This window comes from Podarcis tiliguerta (assembly GCF_965153285.1).
Source record: "Podarcis tiliguerta genome assembly, chromosome: 4".
Taxonomy (NCBI): Eukaryota; Metazoa; Chordata; class Lepidosauria; order Squamata; family Lacertidae; genus Podarcis; species Podarcis tiliguerta.
In genome coordinates this window covers 86203019-86225319 of record NC_139537.1, presented here as the reverse complement: position 1 = coordinate 86225319, position 22301 = coordinate 86203019, and the positions used below count along the sequence as shown (strand labels likewise).

Genomic DNA, 22301 nt, shown 5'->3' with positions numbered 1-22301 from the left:
GAGCAGGATCTTCAGTGCAACTTTCTGACAGATGGCCCTTCAATGCATCTATCAAAAGATAGTCTACCATCTAGCAAGCCTATCTGCAACAGTTCTTACCGTTGGAAAGTTTTTTCTAATGTTTAGCCTAAATCTGCATCCCCGCTGAAGTCATGTGACCATAGCACAGCAGCCCCTGCTGAGCCAAAAGAAATAAAGAACATGAAAGTTAATCCATAATTGCAAGTACAATTAGCAGCAAAATTAGCATCTTGGTGCATGTTACTGGGCCGGCAAACAGTTGCAGCCGGTAGACCACTGGACCTGATTGAGTGATTTAGCCCTAAGTATGTTTAACTAAAGGATGCCACTTTTTAAGGGGGTCTGATAGTGATTGGCATCCTGCACAATCTGTTTTAGTACAATAAACACACAATTGTTGACCACTGTGGTGTATGCAGTCCATATAACCTTCATTTCATTCCTACAAATTATAAGGGGTGTTGTGTCTATTAGAAATGCAATAAGATATTCCATTTTCTCTCTGCACTCATGGGTTCAAGTTATTGATCTCCAGCTAATATTAATTACACATTTATAACTTGGGGTTTGCTACAATTTTGTAGAAACGTTTCATAAGTAACGGCTGTGCCAAGACTTTATGACATTGTTTAATAGCCGAGATGCAAACATAATCAGCCGTTTTGTGTTGTTTCTTGCTTAAATACTGCAGCAAGCATTATAAACCGCCTGCTGAATGCATGTTGTTAGCAATGTCTGTGGAAAATGTTTCTATTCTGTCAGGCATATGCAGGCAATTAAAAATACAACCTTCCACAGTGTGCTTTTCTTCTAGAAGAAAAAAGGTGACGGTACTGCGTGCTCTTGTGTACCCCTGGAAAAAAGCACTGCTTCCACAATTATTATTTGATGTCTGTTTTTAACTTTTATCTGTTTTCTATCATACCATTTTATGTTTTATTGCTATAAACGGCTCTGATATATTTTTTATCACATAGCGACACATAGGGCTACCTCTGGTTTTGACCTATAAAGCCTTAAACTGCTCAGGACCACAATACATCAAGGACTGCCTCTTTCCATATGAAGCTACCCAGACCCTGAGATCATCTTCTGAGGCCCTCCTTCCTGTGCCTCCTCCTCAAGAGGTCTGGAGGGTGACAATACCTGAACGAGCCTTCTCTGCAGTGGCTCCCCATCTGTGGAATACTCTCCCCTTGAAAGTTGGCTTGGCGCCTTCATAATACACCTTTAGGCACCAGGCAAAAACATTCCTTTTTAACCAGGCCTTTGGTTGATCTGATTGATATCCTATGCCCTTTTAAAATGTGGTTTTTTTAGGAGGGGGGCTATTGGGTTGTTGTTTTTATTTTTATTATGTATTTTGTGGTTTTATATCTTGATTTTATTTTGTAAACCGCCCTGAGACCCCTAGGTATAGGGTGGTATATAAATAAAATAAAAGTAAATAAAAGTAAAAAGTAGTAGGGAGATGCACTAACCTGACCATTTTCACTCTGCTTCCATGATGTCATGAACATGGAGCCTCTTGGCCCTCCTTCTCCAACTCCTAAAAACACATATTAGATGTGTTGCACTTCAGACATTAAATGTATTGCTATGGGGCTTGTGGCAGCCCAAGAGCTTTGGCTCTTTCCAACCTCACAATACCCTTGCTCAATGTCAGCGATGGCTGGTGCCCTTTGGGTTGGCATGGAGACCAACAGTAGTAGGAGGCAGTCACTGACAAGCAGACACTCAGGAGTTTTGTCTCCCTGCTGCTCCCTGCTGGGTTCTACAAGGGCAACACTGAGGACAGACAGTGGTTGGTGGCAGTGCCTCATTTGCCCAAATGGCCCAGCCTGCACTGTGCACTGGCCAGACTAGACGGAATCCAAAGGGTTGTGTGGCCTTCTTCATGCATGCCAGAGCTTTTTCAGGGGGCTTTTTCTACTTTAGCCTCCTAAAACCCATCATTGGCAGTTGACTTGTATCTAATTCACCATGAGATGGTGAATCAGGAAGACTTAATCAGCAGACTCCCCAAACCATCTCCCAATGCAGGGAGGTGGTTTCAGCACATACATATGTCTCTCTGAACGCAGCTTTAGAGCTGGAAGAGAATGTTTGATCATCTCCTTTAACCCCCTGCCAAAAGGCAGCATTATCTATTCTTGAAGCATACATGCCCATCAAAAGTTATTTCCCCACCATAAACCTCCAGACAATGAGATGGCACAACATCTCAAGATTTTCCATTCTCCCATTGCTGAATTTGTACTGTAAAATGCCAGAAAGCAATGTTAAGGTGTGTGTTTCCTCCCTATAAAATAATCTGAGGTATGTTGTTTTCCTCCCAGTGAGGTCTTGGAGATAAGAAATGCAGTAGCTCTGCCAGTTTCCCATTTTAATGATCCCTCATGTGTGCCACAGCTCAGTCCCCAAGCTGCAGTTCAATAATTTTTGTCATCTAAAACGAACCCAAGTTTCCAGTACAAGGACACAGCCCCGACAACCCAATCTGACTTTCAAAATGACAAAATTGGGTAATTTTCCACATGGCGAAATTTTGCAAATATGCTAGATGAGATCGCCGCCCATAAGTTAAATGGGTATCCCTGTACGGATCACTGCTATTCAAGATGGAGAGCAAGAAAAGCATTGGATGCATAGACTTTCACGTCAAAGGAGCGATAATATAGCTCTAGACTTTGCAACAGGAAACATTCTTTCAGAAGGCACTTTGCCACAATTCCAACCTCAAGTTGCAGTGAGAATTCTGACCCAGAGGCAGTGGAGCCAGGCAGATCGGGAGGCCTAGTGGCACAAGCCACAGAGGGGCTATTTCTTCATCTTGGTCTCTGCAACAAGCATGAGCTGACTCAGGCAGAGGTCTCTATGATCCCCAGAGTAAGCACACACACCCTTATCTGGATTCCATTAAGTGACTGGCCCCATCCAAACTAGAAACATTATGCTTCTGACTGAATGCTTACCCATGCAGGCTGCAGGCTGTAGGGCTATCCCATTAAGGCTGTTCAGGAAGATGGTAGAGCCTGGAAGGAACAGCTTTGCTCCAGACCATGTAAGAACAAAGTGTCAAACAGGAGCTGTCCACATGCTGTAACTCCAGCCTGACTTGTCTGTGTCCAGGTCCAGATCAGGGTTGGAAGTTGGATGATAAACTTATGATTAAGTAATCACTCATAGTGAATAAGGACAGACTCTATCCAAACAGGGCTACCTTCCTTCCTCTATAGCCACACCTTGCATGATGCCCTCCCTTATACCAATTCTTCCCTTCTTTCCCCTTATGCTGCCATGACACAGATTCACAAAGATTATATCTGAGAAAATAAAAGCTATATTGTAGCAGCTGCCCAGCTAACTCTTCTCTTTCTCTGTTATGTCATTGAAAAGACTTCTGCCATGTATCAGCTAACAGAGAAAATGTGCTCAACCGACAAAGTTCTATTTTGCCTCATGTTGCTATTAAAGAAAAAAACAACTTACCAGAATCACAGGCTGGCCTAGTCCGGATACAATCCCATCATGTAAAATAACAGAAGCAAACCATGCTTTAAAGTTACAGATCACGAAGAAGAAGAACCAGGCAAGGTATCTGCCGTGCTCCTACCACTAGAGAGCAGATGGGCTTTACCTATTGCATGCACTTTACAAATCAATGCCTTTTACACAGTGCTGTGGCTGATGGGAATTTGATGCCATTTTAAAAGTGAGTTATTGAAGAAAAGAGCAGATACTTACCTTCAGCTGTTATATATCTAGTATTTAATCTTTAGTGAACCTCAAGGACCAAAACAACTATAGAATCAATTCATCAGTTCAATTGCAACGGTGGAATCAATCATATCTAAATGGATTCCCAAGTTCAATGTCTACTCAAGTAATTGTTCACAACTCTATTTGGAGTGCTTCATAATCATTAGCTCACCTGTCCATTCTCCATATGTTTTTTTGGTGAAAAAACAGCACTTAAAGCTTTGACATAATTAATTCCAAATTGATTGATTTCTCCTTTTCTCCTGGCTGGCTTAATCAATCTCTTCTTCTGCCCCCAACCAAATGATATTTATGGCAACTTACTGAAAGATACAGTATATTATCTCAGTATCGCAGGGGAATATGTCAACTCTTCAGCACCATATGACTCTTTCAGCCTCACTAATATTAACGTATTAGGTAGTCAATATCCATTGAAGGATTGCAGTGAACTTGAATTCTGTTGACTGCCATGGAAGTCAGAAGGAGAGCAGGTAACAAACTATTGTATGCTACACTGCCTCTAGCAAACCTTGCAGTAATTGCATTATATACTCTTAAAACTTTCATTCCTCTGTCAGCAGTAGTATAAGGTAAAAAGGTAAAGGACCCCTGGATGGTTAAGTCCAGTCAAAGGCGAATATGTCCTACACAACTTGTAATCTAACGACTTCTAGAGGGCAACGATTCCTATCCCCCTTGACCACCAGCTAGGGTTGATGGTAACTGGAATCCAACAATATTTGGAGGGCCAGAGATTCCTCACACCCATTTTGAACCAAAATATCAGATTTATATAGTCATTTATTTGAGTTCTGTCACACTAGGATCACATTCCAGCACTGCACCACTTAAAGGTGCCCAGACTGTAGACGTGCAAATGAAGGGGTGTGACTATGCAGATAAGGGGTCACCAGTGGGAGGAGTCTGGCAACAAATGCTCATCCATTTTGCCACCCCATTTTCTGATTTTGAGGGAGGTGACATCTCCTCACTGGACAGTATTTAACTAAATAATTGTGCTCACACAATTATTTCTGCTTGCACAAGAGGACTTCCCTGTTCACTCCACAACATGTAACCTGCATCATCCCCCAATTTGCTCCAGAAGGCTGGGTGGGGGAACTACAAAACAGATTGGGGGGGGGGGAGAGAAAGTTTAATAGCACAAAAAGAAATGATTGCACTGACAGAATGTTAACCTCAGCATGACAATGAATCTAACCGATTGCCACCATGGGAGCTCCTCTCTTGGCAACCACTAGACCATCAGAGCCATCCGAGTGACACTATATGCTAAGATGGACTTCTGGTGAAAATATAGTGGAAAATAGTATGGGCCACCATTTTTCTTCCTAGAAACCACCTTAAAAGCAATCCTGCTTCATCACAGAGCATCACTTTGGGGGCCTTTGAGAGCAAAATGGTAGCCACCAGCTTTTGACCACAAGAAGAGGATTTTCTCTGAAGCCAGTGAGTTATTGAATACCTGCAAATTTTGCCGTGCAGCCCCTGAAAATTGCTAGGGATTTCAGTTTTCTTGTCCCCCACACCATACCACCTTCCTGCAGCCCTGAATACATTCAGGTTTTTTTCCCAGCTGAAGTGCTGAAGTGTCAAGTGCTTTAAACACATGGAGTGTAGGAAAGTATTTCGAGAGATAGAAATCAGCACCAGGCAACATGGTCAGTGATGAAGGGAGCTGTAGTCCTGAAATAAAAGAATCTAGAAATAGCAACGATAATAGAATCATAGAATTGTAGAGTTGGAAGGGACCCCCTCCCCCCTGCAATGCAGGAATATGCAGCTGTCCCTTGTGGGGATTTAACCTGCAACTCTGGCATTCTCAGCACCACACTCTAACCAGCTGAGCTATCCAAGCCCATGTTGTCATGGACTGGTTGAACACAGAGGAACTGGCTGGGGAACTACCAAGGAAAGAAGGCTCAGAGCCTGGAGAGTGGTGATGGGTCAATGATGAGTACTCACAGGGAGAAGAGGGGAAAGACTAGGAAGAGGAGGTGTCAGAAGCTGTAGGGGTAACAGGGCTCAGTGAGTGGGGGGAAGAAGAAGAGTTTGGATTTGATACCCCGCTTTATCACTACCCAAAGGAGTCTCAAAGCGGCTAACAATCTCCTTTCCCTTCCTCCCCCACAACAAACACTCTGTGAGGTGAGCGAGGCTGAGAGACTTCAGAGAAGTGTGACTAGCCCAAGGTCACCCAGCAGCTGCATGTGGAAGAACAGGGAATCGAACCCGGTTCAACAGATTACGAGTCCACTGTTCTTAACCACTACACCACACTGGCTCCCACAGGGGGAGTTTGTGGAAGAGAGAAGTGAAGAATCAGAAGCTGAAGCTGAAGCTGAAGCAGCTTAATGGGAAGAGGGAGGTCAAGAGGCAGAGATGAGTCAGGCTAGTGAAGAGTCATGAGTATCTTGCCCTCCTGCTGTGACAACCTCCCCTCCCTCATTGACTTCTAGGACCAGGAGAGGTATGAAATGAGAAGAGCAAAGACAGGCTTCATGAAGGCGCAGTCTCTGATTGCTTGCAATAAGCCCTGAAGAGGAGTCATAGATGGCTGTGGAGAGTTGGGGACTTTTAGTCCGAGCAACTGATTTCATGAAGTCGGACCTACAGGGCAGGAGCTGCTGTGCTCATCAGGACTCAAACTCAGCCAAGTGTGGGAAGATCATACTTCGCTAATAAAGAGTTAACTCCAGATTTGAACTGTGTGATTTACTAACCGGCTTGCTCTGTGACAAATGACCTGAATTACTGCAATTATCGCAGTAAACCTCAACACAGATATATAAATATTATGATCTCCATAGTGCCAAAGGGTTTATCTATATTAAGATAGGGTTTACCTATATTGAGTTCATGGCAGAAGTAAAATTTGAACAAGGGAAAGAGAAGCCATTTAGCAAACAAAGAGACAAGGCTATTTTAAACACCGGGGCCCAGCATGGCAGAAGGTGTAAAGGTGTGATTGTGATTGACAGGAGCAAGGTAGATTTGATAGCAACTGAGCTTGCACAGAGCATAGAGAAGAGGAGGGAGTACGTGGGAAGGCATTCAAGAGAGGTGATATAATCTGTACTAGTGATTGCACTTTAAATAAATAAAGCATCGATCCTACTACACACATTTACTCAGAAGTCAATCCCGGTGAGATCAGCTAAATTTATTCCCAGGTAAATCTTTGCTGGATTGCAGCCTTAGTTAACCAGGAGAGAATAAAAATGAAATTTTCAATGATTAGGAGTGTGAAAAACAATTACAAAGCATGTCCATCTCTAGAGCTGTTGAAACAATGGAGACTGTGAAAAGGAAGACCGGTAACAAGCAAAATTTGGGGAAGCGAAGTTGGGAGAGAGAAAAAGAGGTGCTTACGTGAAAGAGGAGAGACTGATGGAGGAAGTGGCCAGGAATTTAAACAGAGAGAGCTACAGAAACAAAATAAGAAACAGATGGAGAGATCAGTATATTTATAAATGATGAGGATGATTTTAAATGAGTTTAGCAAAGGCAGGTCAGGTATTCAAACACCTTTACATACACTATCTAAATATTCCTTGCAAAAGCCAGTAAACCCAGATTGCAGATTTTGATTGCGCTCAACTTTTTGATGTGAAAAATTCTGGGACCTGGAGCAGGCAGTGGGAGCTCGGAGCACAAAGGAGGCAGGGCCACAAAAGGAGCTAGGTGTGACGTTAACATATGAGAATCCTGGAGGTGAAATAGTTAAACAGGTTACCCAATCAGAACCCAGGGGGTGGAGTCAGAGGGACTATAAAACCAGCTCTGGGAGGAGCGAAGGGGGGAGTTCATTGGGAGTTGGGTGGTTGGTTGGAGTGGGAGTGAATTGGGATAGAGTCTGTGGGTAGGTTGAGTTAGTGTAATGAAATAAGCTGAGTCAGGAACAGTTAGAAGCTAGGAAGACAAGTAAATATCTGAGAGGTGGTTTAGTGAGTGAGAGCAGGTAGCAGAAGTTATAGGTCTGGATAGGCACCCCATGATTGTAATGGACCGATACCGTTTATGAAACCACACGCTTGTTAAACCGCAATAAATAAACAGAAGTTTATGATCCAATTTAACTGTGACTGGATTCAGTATTGTACCAGGTAGGGCCTGGGTGGTGGCAGCGAGAAATAAAGTGGTGGCACAGGGATGGTGAAACGTTCGGGGACCCTGTGTGATCACTATACCAGGTACAAAACCGGTCCTCACAACTGACATTGCTATGTTGCTCTGTCCTCACCCGCTGTGCTCCTCCCTTTGACTCAGAAGAGCCTGCGTAGGGCAGCTCTGGAAAAACTACTCCCTGAGCGCTGTGTGATCTCCTGTGCAGAAACATGCAAAACATGGCGGTGTGGGACCGACTTAACAACCTGGCACACATGCTTGGAAGCACACTTGAAGCACGTATGCAAACATAGCAGGATGCTGCTCATATTTACTCAGACATTCTGGCAATCAAGTCACTGCTGTCTTTTAGCTGCAAAAATCTGGCATCACGCCTAGAGGTTAAAAAGAGAGTTTGCTGGTTTCTTTTCATATCGGTTGGTAATTCTGTGTATTCTCTTCTGTATGCCCTCATTGTGTTCTGGACTTTGTTTTATGGCACATCTTCCTCTCTTTTTTGTTCGGCCCGTCTCTTCATTAATAAAACAAAGTAATCTCAGGAGAACATTAACGTGGATCCATGAACTACCCTGCTGTATGGATGGCTGTGTTTCAACCCCTCTTGTTTCCTCTCTCTCTCTCTTCAGACCATTAATTCTCCAGCCCATATTCTCATTTCCTCCCTTGCTTTCCCTCTTGCTTGCATTATGAGTTTCTTCAAGCAGTGCCAAGTCAGGTCAAAACAATTCCAGCATAGCTGTGACCCAACTGCTTCCCTCGTCCATTCTTGGGAAGGCAAGTAGAATCAATATTGTATTTAATATGTACTGTTCACACACTGCCTCTTGATTTATGTATACAGGGACGTAGAAGCAGCTAGCAATATTGGCCTTGCAGTATAACACCGTACAATGTGCAACAAATAACATGATATAGAGAAAACTGATTTATACAGCCAAACATCCCAAGTAGCTTCCTGGTAGCTCTTATTTATGAACCTTGGACCCCCATATAAATTATCAAATCCTTCCAGTCGTAATGGAACACAACCAAATTATTATACACTCCAACTGCCCCTGTTTTGGGGAGTTATCCCTAGTAAACTGCTGTTTCTGTTTTGTATTTAGGGAGGAATTTGCAGGTACCTTTAAAGAGTTTTGTTAAAAGGAGTGCATGCACTAGGGGAAAGATTGGGAACCTATGGCCCTCCAGATGTTGATAGACTACAGTTCCCATCATCCCTGTTTGGGGTTGATGAGAAATCCAACAACATCTCGAGGGTCACAGGTTCCCCGCAGAGGCAGTTCTAGGAGAGTGCAACTGTTTCAGTGGCACTGGAAGACAAGAGGCAGGGTGGTGCTGAATTTTGACACCACAAAGCATTGAGGCCCTAAGGGCCACCACTGTTTCCTACATCTACACTATAGCTTTGGAGACTTCAGGATGCTCCCTATGGTTTCGAGAAACTCATCTCTGAACAGGGTGGGGCAGGATGCATTTGAACTTGTGTGAATGAACACACACAAACAATGCTTCTCTTCTTCCATGCACACCACCCCCATGTAAGTACTTATCCTGGCAGGAAATATTGTGAAATGTGTTTGAAATGAGATTCACTCTGAGATTTACGTCCTAGTTGGGGCCAGTCCTACTATTAAACAACAGATGCAGGAGGCTAATCAGGGATATGGGCAGAGCTGTGTGTGTGTACAAACTTGTATGCCTCAGGCAGCAGAATGTCTTGGGTTGGTCCTCATCTAGCCAACGTGTTGACACCCAGCTCTGTTTCTCAGTTCCAAGTAAATTAAAAGAAGCAGACCAGTTCTTAGAGGAAGTGATGGGTTGGATGTGGGCCAATCAACTGAAGCTAAATCCTGAGGTGTTATGGGGCCTAGGTGCTCCTGGCTGGGAGGCGGAGAGATGGCCTGCCCTGGGCAGGATTGCATTCCCCTAGAAGGAGCAGGTCCACTGCTTGGAGGTGCTGCTGGATTCAACACTGTCAGGTGACCTTGGTAGCTAGGAGTGCCATCTTCAGTTTTTGATAGTTTGCCAGCTATGCCCTCTTTTCGGCAGACATGATTGGGCCACTGTACTCCATGCTCTGGTAGCTTCCAGATTGCATTATTACAATGTGCTTTACATGGAGCTGCCCTTGAAGATGACTTGGGCATTTCAATTCATCCCAAAGGCTAATTGACTATAGGCTGGAGTTGCATTTACATTTCATATAACCCATTTTAAAACAGCTGCAATGGCTGCCAGCTTGTTTCTGCTTACATGAGTGTTGAAGGCCCTAAATAAATCAGCCCTCAAATACTTGAAAGAGCACCACCTTCCCTACAGTTGCTAAGATTGGCAAAAGTGGCCCTCTTGGTTGTTCCACCACTCTCAGGAGGCTGCGGCCTTGGAGAGAGCATTCTCTGGGGCAGCCCCTAAGTTGTGGAACTCCCTTCCCACAGATGTATGTCTGGAACCTTCATTATACAGCTTTTGATGAATGCTGAAGACACACCTCTTTATCCTGGCTTTGGACACTTGAGATGTTTTTCGTTGGGACCCACCTTCTGTGATTTTAAGTTCCTTTAAACTGCTTTTAATATTGTGCTTTAATTGTTGTAACCTGCCCTGAGACCATGGGTTGAAGAGCAGGTAATAAATTTTACCAGTATACATATATCTATATATCAGTTTACATATATATATATATATAGATCCTTCAGGATCCCAAAGCTCTTTCCTAGTCAAATGTTGCCAATACAGTACTGAAGATGAGTGTGGAGAGGAAGGTGATTGTGTCACAGGTAAGTCATTGGCCTGCTACCCCTTAACTCATTCTTAAAGTGCCCCTCCAAACTTTGGGTGATTTAAAGATAGACTTTATATTTTCATTTGGATGAATGTTGCAAATACAAACCTTGAAATATCTTCAATCTAAGAATATGCTCAACCCTGTCTTGTCATTGTTAAAACCGTGTATATGGAAGACAATCTTACTCGGCTACGAGTGATCGCCAAAGAAGAAGCTGCAGCTGTGAAATAAAGTTGTCCCTTTCTGCATGAAGATCAACTTGCAGATCTGATTTAGATTCAGAAACACTGGAAACATAATGATCTCAGCTGTAATTCACTTCCACCTCATCTGTCAGGCCAGGCACTCATTTAGCTCATCATTCCTGAATCTGTGCTCTCTCTCTCTCTCTCTCTCTCTCTCTCTCTCTCTCTCTCTCTCTCCTCCCACCTTGTATTAGGAAAAAGAAAGATTTTCTTTTGTCCTTCTTAACTGGTAGCTCCAATACTTTTGGACTCTATTGTCTCAAATTTTGCAATGAACCCTTTGCAAATGATGGCTGCAAATGATGTGCATGGAATTCTGGCCCCCAGTTCAGAAACTATTTATCACAATGCTTATACACCAGAGCTTATAGTGTGACATGTTTTCATTTTATTATAAGCAAAATTGTTGCTTTTGGGGGGGGGGGTGCAGTCAGATGGGAGAAATTCAGATCTTGTACTAGATAAGGTAGTTGCACTCTGCTGCCACCCCTGAAGTCATAGCCTTAAGCCAGAGATTGACATGAAAAAAACTGGCAGTATACAGATTAAATTTGCTCCATGTGAGAACCTGATATGTATGTATCCCTGCTTAAAACAGCTAGACTTTCTATTGCCACCAAGAGTTTGCTATTGCTCTCATGTCTCTTGAAAACAGCAGTTGTGTTTTATAACCAGGAGACAGGAAGCTGTCTTAGACCAAGTCAGGTGATTGGTCCATTTAACTCAGCATTATCTGCAATCTCTGCCCAACCGGACATGCCAAGGGTTGAGTACAACAAGTACAATGAGTGGTAGAATGGTTAATCTAGGCTAATCTATAAGTTTAGTGGCTAGCTGAGCAAGGAATCTAAATCAACAAGTTTTAGATTGTCACTGCAGTCACCTTCGATGATGCATAATTGATACCATTAAAGTTAATTGATGGCCATAATCATCAATCCCATGTCCCTCTGATGCTTGGCTTCTGTGAATACTGGAGCCCTCATTCATGTCAATGGAATTTATCCATACACAATACTGAATTAGCAGGCACCCACAGCAGAATCTCCACTAGAATTCCCCAGTCTCTTCAGAAATCACAAGATTGGAGTGAATGGGATTAAGGCTACAATTCTATATCAACCTACTTGGAGAAGTGAGCTGCACTGAAATCAGTCAGATGTCATTTCTAAACCTGAATAGAACTGGACTGTAATTCAATGTACATGTAATTTACTCAGACAGCCATCCAGCACACCACAATGGCACTGGCTTTCAAGTAAGCATGGCTTGTATTTGGCTGTTATTAGTGAAGAAAATAATATTTTCAAGCGAAGAAAAACAGATCAGCATCATTATGCTGAAACAATTATTTTCTATTGTTATTCTTTTATCAGTGTGTGTGTGTGTGTATATATATATATATATATGCTTTCGTAGATTTTCACGGGTACAGGAATGCAGGTTTTGGTGTCCTCGGGTGTCTTCCCGTGTAAAAGTTGGGGTGTCTAGGCGACGTTTCGACGAGGTCTCACTCGTCATCTTCAGGCTGGTGCTTTCGGCTTCTTGTTACTGGAACAGAGCAGGATCTCAGTGTTTGAGTTCCTATAAATACTGTTGAGGAGGTGTGGTGTATAGCCTCCAATGTTCTGGGCAGAGAGGAGGTTCCCAGGCTAGTGTGCCTTTTCTTCTTTTGTTCCTTAATTACTTGAGGGATATCTTGAGTGATTTCTTGAGTGATTTCCTGAATCCCACTTAGGTGGGTCATTAGGTGTGGATTAGTTGCTAAAGCCTTCGTGTCTTGAACTCTTGAACTTTGTGAAGAGTTTTTCTGAGAAGATGGCTGTACTGCACTTGGTTGTGCTCTGGCTTGGCTTCGTGTATAGGGGCGAGCTGTGGTTTTGTGGCCTGTGCCAGCCAGATCTGTGTAGGGATTGCAGGGGGGTGCAGCATCCGGAGGTGCCACCCTGGTTTGGCTACTGGATGGTGTCTGTAATTTAGCAACTAATCCACACCTAATGACCCACCTAAGTGGGATTCAGGAAATCACTCAAGAAATCACTCAAGATATCCCTCAAGTAATTAAGGAACAAAAGAAGAAAAGGCACACTAGCCTGGGAACCTCCTCTCTGCCCAGAACATTGGAGGCTATACACCACACCTCCTCAACAGTATTTATAGGAACTCAAACACTGAGATCCTGCTCTGTTCCAGTAACAAGAAGCCGAAAGCACCAGCCTGAAGATGACGAGTGAGACCTCGTCGAAACGTCGCCTAGACACCCCAACTTTTACACGGGAAGACACCCGAGGACACCAAAACCTGCATATATATATATATATATATATATATATATATATTCTGCTTGGTTTTTTGTTTTTACAAAGACATACTATATAGAAACGTAAAACATGGACTTAAATTTTTCACACAGATCATAAATGCACTGTCAATGCAGAATTACAGCCGTAATCATTTAAAAAAAAAACAACAAAAAAAAACCCAGTCTTTATTAGGACTGGCCAGAAAATATTTCACATTAACCAGGATCAAAGCCTGGACAAGAATGAACCTTTTTGATGTTATGATTATAGGTTCCTTTTGATGAACAAAAGAGCAGTTAGGAAGTACAATATAACAGCATGATAGTTCAGATGTTGTTTTGGCCCACTTATCTATTTTTTATATATATATAATTTTATTTCACAAAGGTGAAAAAATGCACAAATTGCAAAAGAGAAAACTGCAAATGGCCTTATGTTGTCATGTAATTTATCATTCCAAAATACTGTGAATAAATGCCAAGAGAATAAAAGAGCATTTTATTAGTGCTTGAAAAACAAATTAGGAAGGCGTTTTAGAATAGGAATCCCATAATGTTTTGACTGATTCCATCAAGGTTTAATATAAGATCATTACAGAATCCCAAAGAGATCATTTGCTGAAGAACGTTTGAAGATCTTAGAAGACAGGTATCCTTCAGCGGTTACAATTATATCAATTTGTGCTGAAGTGTTGCAGGAACCTGAAACATGTTGAATTCTATTTAACAGAATCTTTGGAACTTTCGCTGCATACTTTCACCGAAGAATACTTCTATTCATATTTTGGGCAGCTGTTTAAAATTCCGAACAAATGCTTTATTGCTGCCTTGGGGATTTGGCCCTGTCTTGTGAGTAGACACTTCACATATTAGGAGCTTGCAAATGTGGATTTGAATCTGCATAAGAATAAGGAGGGAATAACTATAATCGGGGAAAATGGTTTTCATCTTAATGTAATTTATTTAAAATGTATTCTGACTAGCTGGGTCCCTTGTGCTTCTGATTCCCAACACTGACCCATCTAGGTCAACATGACTGATTTATTCCAAATAAATGCTTTTTCCAAATGGATATGCTATGCCATGGAATTATATATATTTGTGTGAGAGAATATAAATATAAAACATGAGTTGTTTTCAATCCACATTTACTCAGAGTAGTCATGACCAACTTGGGCCCATTGATTTCAATGGGTATACTCTGTGTAAAAGCGAACTGACTACAACCCTGTGTCTTATATTAGGATACAAAGGATTAAAATTAAGCTTGGATGACTTACCTATTTCTGGTCCTTGCAACTTTCACATATTATTACCCACAACTCCATCTGGTTCCATTTTTCTAATAATCCTTTGAAAAACCTTAAAATATTTTTCGAGATTTGTTTTTAAAAAATGTGCATCTTTTCTCAAAATGCATATTTAAAGGTGTATTTTGATACTTTAAGATGGAGGTAAAAGCATAAGAAAAACCCTGTTGGAGGAGGCCAAAGGTCCATCTAAGTCAACACTCTGCTCGCACAGTGTTTGGTCCACCAATGCGCGTGGGAAGCCTGAAAACCTGAAAGCCTGAACTTTCTTCACCTAAGATTCCCAGTGAGTTTACCTGTCAGGAGCTGGACTATTGGAGGAATGATGGGAGCCGCCCCCCTTTTTCTGAACCTTTCCAAGGGCAGGAGGACAGTATTGATTTAGAACAGTGGTTTGCAGAGGGGCATAGTCCAGAGGGGAAAAGCTGGGAAATACTGGGTGAGGAACAGCTAGAAGAGGAAACACCAGGAGAGAGACAACTGGCAGATTCAGTGTCCTTGGACAGCATTCCTGCCCCCCCCCCCACCTACGACTAGAGGGGCTTGGAAAGTGATAGAACAGAAAGCACAATGGCAACAAGCTCAGATTACCCAACGTAGCAGTGACGTAGATTATGTTAGGAGCTTGTCCTACACTCAGGTAGGACCTTGACAGAGGCAAATGCCCAACTGGTATGTTCTCTCCTTCCTGGTCAATTGTCCGGGAGCTTCAAAAGCTTTCTTCAGCCCAAACATGACAGTGACCAATGCCAACAGGCACACTTAGGGATCTGCAGAGTCTTTGCAGCTTGCGTAACAGACCTCAGCAACTCAGCATTTTGGCTAATCTACTTTCTTTACATATAAACACACGGAGCACTGCAACATGGCTCCCTCTCTCTCTAGCATCAGGCAGCAAAGATAAAAAAACAAAGGACAATAGTCCCACTTCACGGAACACAGTAACACAAACATCCTGTCTCTGTGACTTCCCACTCTGTGGAGTCAAAACATACACCATCATGTGAAAGACAACAATCCCATGACTGCAGTCATGGAGCAGGAATTCTAACAGATTAATGGGGACGGAGCGGGTGAACATTTCCAGAGAGATATGCATTCCTTTGTCTCTTGTTGTGATTATTAAAGAAACTAACTGGTAAGAATGCTCCATTTGTTTGATCTGATTATCACCAGGAGAGGGATCTGATTCCCCTGAAGCCTGACACTACTGCCTCAAACAGTGGATGTAGAACATGTTAGGATATTTCCGTTCCACCTTAAAAGGGAGCAGGCTTTGTGAGTCACAGAGTCTGCGTATTTCCTGTTTCACAGGATGTCTCTGTTGTGCCTTTGCTTTCCTCTCTCTCTCTGCCAAAACACTGAAGCAGGCAGTCATGTTTTTCTTTGTTCTGATCAACGCAGAATTAAACTTGTAAATAATGCTCTCCTGAGTGCATCTTTCGCTGTGCATTATCTGCTGATAGAGCGTGCACGGCTCTGGAATGTGACAAGCTATTTCTGGAGCTCGTGTCGCTAATTGCTGATACTGCGTGTCTACGGGAAATCAATGGACGTCCGGACACGATGTGGAGTCATGATGGACTTTGTCTCCCTGGCAGTATCCCAATTGAAAACTTTATCTTCCCTGAATTCATACCCTGCAACATTCCTCAGATGAAAATAGGGACATGTCTCACTCCCCCGCCCCAACTGACCCTCCTCAACATCCCCCTCCCATTTTTTGTGTCCCTCCCACCAGAACATATAACATCAGGAGACGGGCAAGTGCCGCCACCGCTTCACCAATGCGACACACATACTCTCCACCATCCTGAGAAAACCTCTTAATCCCTCATTTATTTTATTCTTTGGTACATTTAAAAAAAGAAAAGAAATACACAGCAATAAATAAATTTTCGAAAGGAGCAAGATTAGAGCAGATGCACAAATCTTTTTATTTTTTAAAGGACGTCCCTATTTTCATCAGTGAAATGCTGGAGCATATTGCTCACCTGGTGCCTTCCTTACATATCTTTAGGTCCCACTTTCCCCAGGCCCTTTAAATTGGGGAGCGGTACTTTTTGTTCGTTATTATGGTATGTATTTTTGTGTGTTTATATCGTAAAGTACCCTGCAATCTTCAGTTGAAGGGTAGCGTATAAATTTAATAAATAAAATGTGTTTTTGAGAATAAGCACCATTGATTTCTATGGCATTTAGTTCTTAGTAGACATGAACAGGATTGCACTGTAATAATCCATTTAAGCTGCTCTGTGTGTGTCTCTTTCTCCTCCCCCCCCCCACGACTTTGGGTTTGCAGTCATTTACCTGAGACTAGAATCAGTTCCAGTGACTCTTGTGATGAGCTTCAGCGACATCCGAGTTGAGACTTCTTTTCTCTGGAAATTCTAGGCACACATAGAAAAAAAATACCTGTGTCGTCTCTAGCCAGTATACAATTAGAAAGAAAGGAGACATATATATCGCATTGCCTTCCCTGAAAGTTTACTGGAAAATAAATACAATAAAAGGGAGGCATCTGAGTCATATACAGGAAGCAGACACAGTCTGCCTACATTTGCTTTCAAACTGAATTTAGAATCAGTATACATTTATTCATAGCTAAATCCATTTCATTCCCAATGAAAGGCTGGAGAATGAATTGGGGTGCATGCATGCATTCTTCTAAATCAGGCTTCTTCAACCTCGGCCCTCCATATGTTTTTGGCCTACAACTCCCATGATCCCTAGCTAGCAGGACCAGTGGTCAGGGATGATGGGAATTGTAGTCTCAAAATATCTGGAGGGCCAAGGTTGAGGAAGCCTGTTCTAAATGAGAGCCGGCGTGGTGTAGTGGTTAACAGCGGTAGTCTTGTAATCTGGGGAACCGGGTTTGCATCTCCGCTCCTCCACATGCAGCTGCTGGGTGACCTTGGGCCAGTCACACTTCTCTGAAGTCTCTAAGCCTCACTCACCTCACAGAGTGTTTGTTGTGGGGGAGGAAGGGAAAGGAGAATGTTAGCCGCTTTGAGACTCCTTCGGGTAGTGATAAAGAAAGAAAGAAAGAAAGAAAGAAAGAAAGAAAGACAGACTTATTTTGTAACAGAATCAATGAATGAAATCATTTTTTCTCTTCTGGCTTCTAGTTTATAGTGAAGCTGCTTTCAGACCCTCCAAGTGCCCCTATTTTCCAGGGACATCCCTGATTTAAAGAAGCTGTCCCAGTTTCAGATTTGATTCTGGAATGCCCCGCTTTTCCTTAGGATGTCCCTATTTTCATTGGAGAAATGTTGGAGGGTATGGAGTTATCCGACCCCCCCCCCCAAGCCGTCTGAAGGCAATTCTGTATAGGGAAGTTTTTTAATGTTTTATTATGTTTTTATATAAGTTGGCAGCTGCCCAGAGTGGCTGGAGCAACCCAGTAAGATTTGTAAGGTATAAATAGTAAAAATATCATTATAGAATGGGATGTCCCAATTTTCATCGAAGAAAAATTGGAGTTTTTCCTCTAAGGGGAAAAATGCTATATTCTAAACACATCAAGAATTGGTTTGGAGAAAAATATTCCCCCTACTCATTGGTTTCTATAAATCTTTGCTGTGTGATGTCATCATGTGACTACAATGAAGAAGAAGAAGAGTTTGGATTTGATATCCCGCCATTCACTCCCCTTCAGGAGTCTCAAAGCTGCTAACAATCTCCTTTCCCTTCCTTCCCCACAACAAACACTCTGTGAGGTGAGTGGGGCTGAGAGACTTCAAAGAAGTGTGACTGGCCCAAGGTCACCCAGCAGCTGCATGTGGAGGAGCGGGGAATCGAACCCAGTTCCCCAGATTACGAGACTACAATGCCACCACCCTTGATTGTAAGACATGGTAGCTGGAGAACTTAGCATGGAGGGAGAACATTGACCCAATCCTTGGCTGGGGAGCCATGGGATGCAACTGTTTATATGACCAGGAGAGTGGAGGGATGCATCCCTCATACACATTAATTCAATCTGAACGGTCCACACCTATATCATTTGACTATTGTTTTGCAGATCTTCTGTTTGTTATGTTTAATAAATATGACCTTTCCGCCTTTTATCTCTCTCCTGAATCTTCTTCTAGGTTATGTTGGCAACAGGCATAATTCCCCAAGGTACATTTACCCAGTCACTACTCTGAAGTAATATTTGAGCTTTCCATTTCTGAGTAATTCATATACCCAAGGCATGTTTTGTACTTAAGTGTGCTGCTATCCTCAAGGCTGCATCTCCGTGGTAGAACTCAACTTTGTGTCACAGAATGTCTTAATACATAGGAGGATTTTCTTTACTTGATTGTCTTTACCTTTAAAGATATTGGTACAGTCAAGATGGGTTCATATGTGACGTGCTCTTTACAGTAATATCACTTATTTTGTCTCCTAGGCCTACACAGATGATTGGTCACAAGCAATAGTTTGAGTTTTCCTATATTCTTCCGAAAAAATGATATTTATCTGTTCCTTCAGGTATTGTTTATCTATACTGTAAATGCAATTTCAGTCATTTAAAAAAAATCCCTAGACAATTTCCATCTTTCATGCCTGAAAATTGTAAACAAACTGCCCTTTATAAAAGAGTTGTTGCGCACCAAGAAACAATCTGCAAATGAACCTGCAAAAGGCCGAAAAAGCCCTAGTGGATCTCACCAAGATTACATGTAGCAGAGCATCTTCTTTGCCAAAGTAGCAAGACAGGGGCCTTCTGAAATCCCACCAAAAGGGCATGGCTGTCACTGTCTTTTCCACCATTTTGAATCCATAAAAATTGACCCGAGGAGGCATACTATCCCTAGACATGAACGACCCATTACATTTTCATGACAAACAGCTAGTAAAAGGTATTATTCTCCACAATTTTATCCAGTCTCAGCCAGATGGGCGGAGTATAAATAAATTATTATTATTATTATTATTATTATTAGGATTTATTCATTGGCCTTTTCTTCTCCTCAAGACATTCCACAAGACAGCAGATATGGATTATTCCTTAGGGTTTACTCCTGATGCCTTGCTCACAAATGAGTAAGGTAAAAGGTAAGGTAAAGGACCCCTGGACGGTTAAGTCCAGTCAAAGGTGACTTTGGGGTTGCAGCACTTATCTCACTTTCAGGCAAGGGAGCCAGAATTTGTCCACAGCCAGCTTTCCGGGTCATGTGGCCAGCATGACTAAACAGCTTCTGGCACAACAGAACACTGTGAAGGAAACCAGAGCACAAAGAAACACCGTTTACCTTCCCTCCACAGCAGTACCTATTTATCTACTTGCACTGGCGTGCTTTCGAACTGCTAGGTTGGCAGGAGCTGGGACAGAGCAACAGGACACGGGTGGCGCTTGCCAATCGGAAGGTCAGTGGTTTGAATCCTTGTGACAGAGTGAGCTCAAATTCAACTATGGGGTGTGATCCTCATCTCTGCTTTCAGGCCAAGGGAGCTGGCATTTGTTTGCAGACAGCTAGATTTCATCATGGTATCACAAATTACTATAGCCATAAGGGCTACCCTCCCAGGTTAACAAGCCCCATCTACTTCTCATTTCCCTCAACAGCATGTGCAGAAACCACCTCCAAGACCATTGGTCTTATGAACTCAATCCACCAAAGTCTGCCTTTGCAGGGGATAGACAAGTCCCTAACCCACTGAGGGTTTAAGGCCCATTGGCTACCCTCACCTGGTTTAGCTGGCCAGTCAAATCCGTTTCCTGGGGTATGACAGCTTCTAGGGGCCCACAGATGAAAGCTGAGTGCAGGATGGGGACCAAAGGTAGACAAACTATCCCAGAAGGAGCATGATCTGTCCCCAAACCGGTTGCACTGCCCCTCTTCTAACATCACTAACATCCCTTGGAAGAATAAATATCCCACAATATAAATAGGATTCTACTTGCCTGGGAATTTTGCTTTGGTCTCTGAAGAGGAAAAGATTTTTATTTAAAAAGAAAAATCTGTAAAGGAGCAAGGATTATTCAAAGTGAAAAACATACTCTAAAATTAACCTGATCCTTGAATAAAACACTATCGTGGTTGTAAATATGCATTTGCAGCAAGTCTTCATAATCTCCAATTAAGAGACTGAAGGGCTGTCAAGAGCATTAACATATCAATAGACATCTAAATACACATTCATTTTTCATGTAAAAATTTAAATTTCCTGCATGACAACCAGGCTTCTTCAGTTTCTCTCTTAAGTCAGTCTCCGAGCTGTTTTAAGGTAGGAATTTACACTACACAAATCCTTCATTCCTGAACTTATTGTTGAATAATTAGAAATGGGTATTACCTTCTGTATATGTGTTACACTTGAGTCAAGGATGATATGAACAAATTAATTTCTCTTTTCTTACAGAACTACTCCTGTGGTTTAACAGAAGCCTTTAAAAAGAATTTTGCCACCCAAAACCCCTCCTTAACTGCCTCAGAAGTTTTTTCTTTCTCAGAGTTCTACTTGGTTTTTATTTAAAGGGGCAGAAATGTATTGACCGGACAAAGATTTGATTATGGAAAATTCAGATAACCTTTGACATGTGCGACTCTTAAATTTCTCACAGGAGATTATCTAGTTAGGTTACCTGGAAGCGGCCTAATTACAACCAGTTTATTGATCATTCCTCCTGACTTGCCTTGATTATTCAGTGTTGGATCAAGCAAAGGTTGTATCACACTTTCCAGTGTTTCCCCATCACTGTCCTTTTCACAGACAGTCCAATTTGCAGGTGGGGGGTAGCCAGTTTTGTTGCACAAGAGTTCCAAATCAGCTTTAGTTGTGTGACCTGAATGTGCCCTCATTGAATCCCACCTGAAAATAGTAAAAGTTAAAGGTAAAGGATCCCTGGATGGTTAAATCCAGTCAAAGGTGACTATGTGGTTGTGATGCTTATCTCACTTTCAGGCAGGGGGAGCTGGCATTTGTCCACAGACAGCTTTCCGGGTCTTGTGGCCAGCATGACTAAACCGCTTCTGATGCAACAGAACACCGTGACGGAAGTCAGAGAGCATGGAAATGCTGTTTATCTTCCTGCCACAGCGGTACCTATTTATCTACTTGCACTGGTATGCTTTCAAACTGCTAGGTTGGCAGAAGCTGGGACAGAGCAACAGGAGCTCACTCCATTGCGGGGATTCGAACCGCCAACCTTCTGATCAACAAGCCCAAGAGGCTCAGTGGTTTAGACCAAAGCGCCACACAGCAGCTCTGGAAACCAAAAGCTAAACTAGGCAGAATGGCAGCCACATTCACATAAGTCTATATTCACATCAAAAGTATGTGGTAGGCAGAGAGCCTTTTGATGCTGAGAAGCAAAAAGTTAATTTAGTGCACAATTGCAAACCACACACTGAAACAGACACAGATGGACACATTATATTTCTCAGGGTTGTTTATTACTAAGACTGGCTCATTAGCAATAATGTGTCTGGCTAGGAGAAAAAATATTTGGGCAATGGGGCTGAAAAGCAGTGCAGAATGGAAGGTTCTGCACTCCCTACATGTTCACCCAACTTGTTCCTTAGATTGAACAGGGCTGACTCCAGGTATCAGAAAAAATGCTCCCTTTCTACATCAGTGGTCCTAATGGGTCTGGTGTTGGTGTTGAGAGGTAGCACCAGTGATCCAACCATTTGCTGGTGGCTGAGTCTGGGAACCACAGCTTAAAATTTCCATAATGTCCCCAGCTTAGCATCTCTTCCGGGCACTGAGGAATATTAAAGTGGGGA

The 22301-nt window shown here is 42.5% G+C and overlaps 1 long non-coding RNA gene across 1 annotated transcript in view; it reads right to left on the bottom strand.

Annotated features, from left to right (window-relative positions):
* LOC310676357 overlaps positions 1-20991 on the bottom strand; it is a 30446-nt gene extending 9455 nt beyond the window's left edge. The window contains exons 1-3 of the long non-coding RNA XR_014510487.1: positions 20869-20991; positions 16891-16970; positions 7180-7232 (exon numbers count right to left, since the gene is read on the bottom strand). This is a non-coding gene — a long non-coding RNA (uncharacterized lncRNA). The remainder of the gene's footprint in view (positions 1-7179; positions 7233-16890; positions 16971-20868) is intronic.
* Positions 20992-22301: the final 1310 nt, after the last annotated feature.